This window comes from Martes martes (assembly GCF_963455335.1).
Source record: "Martes martes genome assembly, chromosome: X".
In the NCBI taxonomy this organism is placed as follows: Eukaryota; Metazoa; Chordata; class Mammalia; order Carnivora; family Mustelidae; genus Martes; species Martes martes.
The window spans coordinates 33,885,551-33,893,483 of NC_137897.1; positions in this window are offsets into that span (position 1 = coordinate 33,885,551).

Consider the following 7,933-nt stretch of genomic DNA (forward strand, 5'->3'; position numbering starts at 1 on the left):
CAGGCAGAGGGAGAGGGAGCCCGATGTGGGGCCTGATCCCAGGACCCTGGGATCGTGACCTGAGCTGAAGGCAGACGCTCAACTGACTGATCCACCCAGGCGCCCCCTGGTCATTGTCATGTTTGGTGCTGAGCTGGGAGGACTCAGAGTCTTGGACTGTGGACTGCAGTGCCTACAGGTGCCCTCTCCAGGTGGCTTGGGCTTCCTCACAGCATGGTGGCCTCAGCCTGATAAGACTTCTTACCAGGTGGCTCAGGGCTTCAAGTGTGATTCTTTTAGCAAACGAGGTGGAAACTACACAGCCTTTTAGGACTCAGCCTTGGGAGATGCCCGCCATCACTGCCTCTGTGCTTTTTGATGGGAGCAGTCACAAGGCTGCCTGGATTCAAGGGACGGGAGCACAGACCCAGTCTCTCTCTGGGGGGTGTCAATGTCACATTGTAGGAGAGCATGTGGGATGGATGGTATTGTTCCAGCCATTTGTGGAAAATACAGTCTGCTCTGCACACCAGTTTCCCAGACTTTTGTCTGTGATGGGTTCGAGCAGCGGGAGCAAGGGCAGTTTGAGCCCAGAGCACCCCACCAAGGCATCTCTGTTAGACGGTGTTTGTTTCCTTCCTAAGCAGAGGTCACTGGTCCAAGTCCATGCTGAGTGGGACACACAAGGAAGGTGAGATGAACCCGGGAGAAGGGATTCTACACACACAGCCCCAACGGCCAGGGTCCCAGAATGTGGGGCTGGAGACAGCCCTACTGTGTGGTGCTGGAGAACTGGCTTAACATTTGTATGTCTTTTGTCTAGACTGGCAATAATAAGCCCTGCCTGGGGCTCAGGGCAGACAGCGGGTTAGGTAAGGTGTGCAGAGTCGCAGTAGGACACCTGGCACATAGCGGCTGTTCAACAGATCGTAGCCGCTGTCATGATACCGGATTGACTTCCCCACCTCTTCTCTGCCCTGAGGTCAATCATCTGGGGCACAGTATGTTAGACAGTGCTGGGTAACAGATCACCCCAAAACTTAGTGGCTTAAAATGAGCAATTTCGTTCACTCTCCTGGTTTCTCTGGCCCAGAAATCTGGAGCTTGGCTGGGCAGCCCGATCTCTTGAGAGTCGGCAGTCATCCGGAGGCTCGGGTGGGGCTGGAGCGCCCATTTCCAAGGGTGCCGGCTGCTGGCTTAGGGCCTCACTTTTCCCCGCGTGAGCCCTCCACATGGCTCCTTGAGTTTCCTCCTGGCACGGCAGCTGGCATCCCCAAGGGTGGGTTTCTCTGGGAGGGCAGAATCTGGGTCTGTCTTGGTCACTGCTGTATCTCCAGAGCCCGGCCTAATGCTAACGCCAGGCAGAGAGTTCTGTGAAGGAGCGGAGGACGGAGCCGTCTGAGCTAGTCTGCCCCAGCTCCTTCATGTTCGTCTGCAAAGGGTTTTGCCTTCTGCACCTATGTTGACAGTGCGCTCACGGTTTTCGTGTTTTCGGTTTTTTTTTTTTTAGATTTTATTTATTTATTTGACAGAGAGAGAGACAGCGAGAGAGGGAACACAAGCAGGGGGAGTGGGAGAGGGAGAAGCAGGCTTCCTGCTGAGCAGGGAGTCTGATGCAGGGCTCGATTCCAGGACCCCGGGATCATGACCTGAGCTGAAGGCAGACGCTTAATGACTGAGCCACCCATGTGCCCCTCGAGGTTTTAAAGAGGATCCCAAAGGCTGTGGAAAGGGAAGAGGCAGGGAGATCCAGCTGCTAAGGCTCGGGACTCAGCTGTTTCTCCTTACTGGAAACTCTCCTTCCAGACCTTGACCTTGGGCTTCTGAGTTCATTCTAAGGGAGTTCACATTCAGGGAAACCCAAATAACCATCCCACAAGGCCAAGAGCCAAGCAGGCCTGGAGAGGGAAGACAGTACCTGGGAAGGAGCTCACATCCTGCTGAGGGGTAGTGGAGGGGCCCAGCGCTCCTGCTGGGCCAAAGAGGACAAGTCAACATTGCTGTTCTGGTTAAGTAGCCAGGTGCAAAGGCCCTGAGGTGGGAAGGTGTGGCGCGTGTTCTGGGGCCTCCAAGGGGGTAGGGCAGGGCTGTGAGTGCCAGGCCGGATGAGGCTGGAACACAGGGTTTTTTTGGTTTTTGGTTTTGTTTTTAAAGATTTTATTTATTTATCTGACACAGAGAGAGAGACAGACAGAAAGGGAACACAAGCAGGGGGAGTGGGAAGGGGAGAAGCAGACTCCCCACCAAGAGAGAGCCCAATGTGGGGCTTAATCCCAGGACGCCGGGATCATGACACGAGCCCCAAAGACAGACGCTTAACGACTGAGCCACCCAGGCACCCCAGGGAACACAGGTTTAATGCTGAATTATGGGGCCGGGGGGGTAACTGAGGCAGCAGGGAGGAAGACCGAACTGGGTAGACAGAAAGCAGCAGACGAGGATCAGAAACAAGGCCGCAGCCCTGGAAAGGGGATGGAAAGGAAGGAGACCCGCAGGTCTGAAAAAGATTTCGATAGAAATTTGACCAGATTAGATGGCCAGATTAGATTAGACGGGAGGAGGGGGTCGCGCGGATGAGTGGTTTGCTCTCGGAATGTTCTTTCCCTCTGAATGCTGGGAAGCAGCAGCGCAGTAAGGAGGCTTAAGGTGTTTGCTCAGTGTCCCAAGGCCAGAAAAAGAACCCAGAAAGTCTGGGGCCTGGCAGAGGTTGGGCCATGATGTCATTCACGCAGGGGGTCTGGCTACAGCCCGTCTGGGGTGAGGGCCCCACTGTGGCTTGTCTCCCAGGCAACCTCCTCTGCGAGAAACATGCCCTAATGACTGTCTAGATTTGCAGGTTACCAAGCACTTGCACGAATCTATTTGTCTCACTTAATTGTCCCCGTGGGAACGGTTATTCCCATTCTACAGAGGAAGCAACGGAGGCTTCAAGGCTCAGAGAGTGGGGGAGCTTTGCTGGGGTCAAGGAGGTAGCAGAGCCAGGCCTGGGACCCAGTGGTCCTAACTCGGCGTCCTTTCTCCAGCACTCCCCAGCCCCCCTCCCCACTTTCTCTGTCCCTTAGGTCCCCTAACTGCCACTTACACTGAGTCAAGTTCACAAGGAACTCCAGACTTCCCCTAGGGTCTGGGAGTGGGGTGGGGTGGGCATGTGTTGGGCAAGGCTGCAAGCGGCTCTGGATTTTGGGGGGTGGGGTATCCTGATAAATGTGTTAGAAATGTGGGTGTTTGGAAGTAGAAGGGTGAGGGACAGAAAGATCAGAGCCATCAATCGGGAAGGGGTCCCCGAGGCAGGTTGATACAGCTGGGGTTGCATTCAGGAAACCCTTCAGGATGACAATGATCTTGGGCAAAGGCACATGCATCAAGGCAGGTGTCAAGTTCACAGAGATCTTGATAAACAGGGCCTTTTGCTCCCTCCCTGTTCTGGTGCCAGATGTTCAGAAACTTGACCGCCTTTCCTGGTTCTGCCTCGTTTGTTGTCCCCTCCCTGCCCCCACCACCCAGGCCTCTCTTTGCTGGTTCTCTCTTCCTGGAACTGGTGCCCAGGGTAGTACCCAGACCCAGAAGGAAGCTACACATTCCATCCCCTTAATTCCTTCCCCAACACTCCCTTGCAGCTGGAACACCTAAATGCTTTCTGAGACAAGCTCTCTAAATAATTGGAACTTTCTCCCAAATCAGCACTTTTTCATGCTACATTAGCATTTATTGGTTTGATATTTACATTTGGCAAAGGAGCACCCAGTCTCTGGGTCCCTGGGAGCACACACTGTCAACTGAAACAGGCTATAATTGCCCCTCATGAGCCTTCCCCCTCCCCCCACCTGCCACCTGCTTTGTCCTTCCCTGCTCCCAGTCCATTAAAAAAAAAAAAAGCTCAGAAGGGTTATCTTCACAGACCACAAGGCCTGCTGATAAACAGGGGCCCCGAGCAGTTGAAGAGCTCCCAAAACAAAAGGCAGAGACAATTTGAATTTGTGTTGCCGTAATGTAGAGACCCGATCACTCCTCCGTTGGACTGTAACCTCCTGGCGGGCCGGGAGCTGTTTCAGTTGCTTAAATTTCTCCATAGTCCCCTCCAGGGCCCAGAACTGAGCTACACAAACCCTAGGTTCTCAAGAAACATTGGTCTTCTCTGGAATTCGTAGAAAATCTTGCCCTGGCTCTCTCTGATGGCTGCAGAGGGAGAGGATGGAAGAATGTTCAGGCAATGTCAAGGCAATGGGGGTGGGGGTCATGGTAAGGCGGAAAGTTCTCTCTTCCCCCTTTGAAACACCCTTGGTCAGCTCTGACCAAGAAGCCCAGCCCCGTAGGATTGTGTGGAAGGGGATGTAGTTAGAGTTCAACAGACCCGGCTCAGGAAGTCAGTGCTAACTGGTGTGGGCCTCAGTTTCCTCTTTGGTCAAACTGGCATTATGGCCGTTCCTTTCCTCATAGGCCGATTGTAGGGATTAAGGGAGATCGGGCGTGTGATGGGTTGAGGGTACCCTGCCACGTGGGCTGTGGGCTTAGGTGGTGCTGGGTTCTGGGATTCATTCAGGCCCAGGGTCCCTTGACTTATAGCAGTAGAGCCCTAAGTATAAGTCATAATCCCTTTGAGGCCTCTCAGCATATTTGGGCCATGCCCAGTGGTTCCGAAAGGGCATCAAGCCCCAGAGCTTTGCTCCTCAAAGCAGGGCCTGCGGACTGGACTGGAAGCAGCAACATCACCTGTGAGGCTGTTAGGAAGGCAGACCCTCAGCTACACTCCAGGTCTGCCCAGTCTGTATTTTTTTTTAAAGATTTTGTTTCTTTATTTGGGGGTTGGGAACAGAGGGAGAGTCTTAAGCAGACTCTGCACTGAGCGGGAGCCTGACGTGAGACTCAATCTCAAGACCTGGACCAAACCAAGAGTCAGATGCTGAACTGACTGCACCATCCAGGCGCCCCTGCCCACTCTGCATTTTAAGAAAGTCCGCAGGTGGGGCGCCTGGGTGGCTCAGTGGGTTAAGCTGCTGCCTTCGGCTCGGGTCATGATCTCAGGGTCCTGGGATCGAGTCCCATATCGGGCTCTCTGCTCAGCAGGAAGCCTGCTTCCCTCCCTCTCTCTCTTTGCCTGCCTCTCTGCTTACTTGTGATCTCTCTCTGTCAAATAAATAAATAAATAAATCTTTAAAAAAAAAAAAAAAAAAAGAAAGTCCGCAGGTGACTCCTGTGCACGTTAAAATTTAAGTACTTTAGGAAACCCCTGTGCAATACGGAATGCGGGAATGACTTCCATGGGACACCTGGGGGGCTCAGCGGGTTAAGCGTCCGCCTTCGGCTCAGGTCATGATCTCGGATCTTGGGATCGAGCCCCGCATCAGGCTCTCTGCTCAGCGGGGAGTCTACTTCCCAACCCCACCTCCCCACCCCCCCACCTCCGCCTCACTTGTGCTCTCTATCTCAAATAAATAAAGAAAATCTTAAAAAGAAAAGAAAAGCAATGACTTCCCTTTCCGTGGATGAGCAAACTTCCTAAAAAAAATTGATGACTTCTTTTTGCCCAAGCTCATGAGCCATCTAGAAGGCGCGTGACTCCTGTTTGTCCTGGATCCTTTTCCCTGCCCGCAGCTGTTCCTTAAAGCATCAGCACACTCCGATGGAGGGTGGAGTAAGCAGGGCCGGGTGCCAGGGGGTCATGGACAGGCCCATCTCCATGAAGGGGGCCCAGTGGCCACCTACTGTCACGGTGCTACGTGGAGCCCAGCCCTGAGGAGCGTGGGTTTTTGGCCCACGGGCTTGAGCTGGGATGACAAGGTGGCCAGAGAAAAATGTCATGTCCGCAGATGGAAGCATTCCATTGTGAAAAAGGAGTTTCAGAGGGTTAGACAGCTTGACTCTAGTGCGAGTAGATAATGACAGCCTGTCAAAGATTTGATTTAGCTCCTTCATTAATGAGGGAACCTCTAGGATGTTAAAGCCAGTTCTAATGAGAATAAAAGGAGCCGGGTATTTATAGGCGATTTAATAGAAAACATTTAGAGTGAGGTAGCTCGGTCAGAAATTACTTGCATTGCTACCAGACAAAAATCTGAAAGTTGGGCGCCTGGGTGGCTCAGTGGGTTAAGCGTCTGCCTTCCTCTCAGGTCATTGTCCCAGCATCCTGGGATCGAGCCCCACATTGAGCTCTTTGCTCAACAGCGAGCCTGCTTCTACCTCTGCCTCTGCCTGCCGCTCCCTCTGCTTATGCTCTCTCTCTGTCAAATAAATAAATAAAACCTTTAAAAAAAAATCTGATCGTTAACCCGGCTCTGCACCCACGGGACTGGCCAATAGCCTGATCAATAGGAAATCAGTCAGAGGTACCAGCCCAGCACCGAGAGCTGAAACAACACGCAAAAATCTCTGTTGCCCATTTCCCGTTTTGGATCTTTTTTTTTTTTTTTCTGACACTACCCTCGGTTAGTCCTTGAGAATCCGGAAATAGCTGTTGCCTGAGAATTACCCTCAGAATGGAATGTGGGTCTTGGAAGGAAAGGAGGAAAGAAAAGATGAGCAAGCCCATCTCCTACCAGATGGGGAGTGCGCTTGCCCGTGCACCTTCCCTCCGTCCTGTGCAATTGCTCGCGGGGGCGGTGAGCTGGCCTCGTGCAGGGGAAGGCGACTCTTCACAGAAAGGCGACCACGTGGCCTGCTCCTGACTCCCATTCTCTTTAACCTTGGCCGCTGCACAGAGGGGGATGGATGTATCTGCAAACATATGCAGCCTTGTCCAAAATATTTTCCCCTCCTGTAGAGTTCTTGCCAATATTGTTAATCTGTGGGTTGACTTCAGACCAAAATAAATCTCCCAGCCCTGGCCACCAGCTAGCTAATTTTACTTGGTAACCAGGGAATAGAAAGTGGGGGCCTTCGGCCGACCGTTCTGTGTTTATTTTGCTTGCTCTCTGTTGCAGTTTAAAAATCACACTTGGAAAAGTGGACCCTCTGTCCATGGGAGCAGCTGCCGAGAGAAACAACAGCAGAAATGGAGGGATCGGAAAAGGCAAGTTGTACCATTGCCCACCACATTTGTCTCTCTTCGTGAATTCTGATCGTCCCCACTGGCCTTTCCCATGATGTCTAGTGTTGTCAAATGTGCCAAAAAGCAGAAGGCTACATGGCCGTTTGGGGAGGATTTTCTTAGGCTCTGGTTGCATTCTGTCACTCTTGTTGGTCACTATTGAAGAGAATTCAACTCTGGATTCTTCTGGACCAATCCTAGAGGAAGCAAGTGGGTAGAACCTTAATGTGTCTGCCCTGGAAGAGACCTCAGAGGCCATCCAGTCCTGCCCTGCCGGCTAAGAGGCAGGACAGCTTTGGAGCCAGATGGCCCCAGATTGAACTTGACTCCACCCCTTAATAACTGTGTGACCTTGAACGAGTTACTAACCTCTACCTCAGTTTCCTCATCTGTAAAATGGGGATAGTAATAGCCCTACCTTCCTCATACGATTGTAGTGGGGGACGAAATGAATTAACACATAGAATGCATCAAGAACACCAAAGCAGACAGTAAGTGCCTGATAAGACAAGAAAACAAGACTCAGAGAGGAGAAACAACCTCCTTAAGGTCACTCAGGGAGTTGCCAAAATGAGTTGGACTCAATGAAAAAAGAGGAGAGGTTATTGCTTCTTGGAAATTCTGACTAATGACTGTTTTCTTTGCTTGCGTTACCTCATTCTCACTCAGCACTTGGAGGGAGCCCTAACACGAAAGTCAGGACAACACATCCCTAGTCCAGGCACTTCTCTAGTGACGATGGCCCTACTAGTCATTAGTCTGGGACTGGATGGTCTCTGGGGTTCCTGTTGGTAGTAACATTTTATAATTCAAAATTAGGGTCTGTCCCCCCCTCCCCACCCATTTTCCCTGGGACATTTTGCCTGAGTGTACTTGTGGACATCAACAACCAGTTTTTTGGGTTTCCCTACAGAGCAATCATGGGCTTCA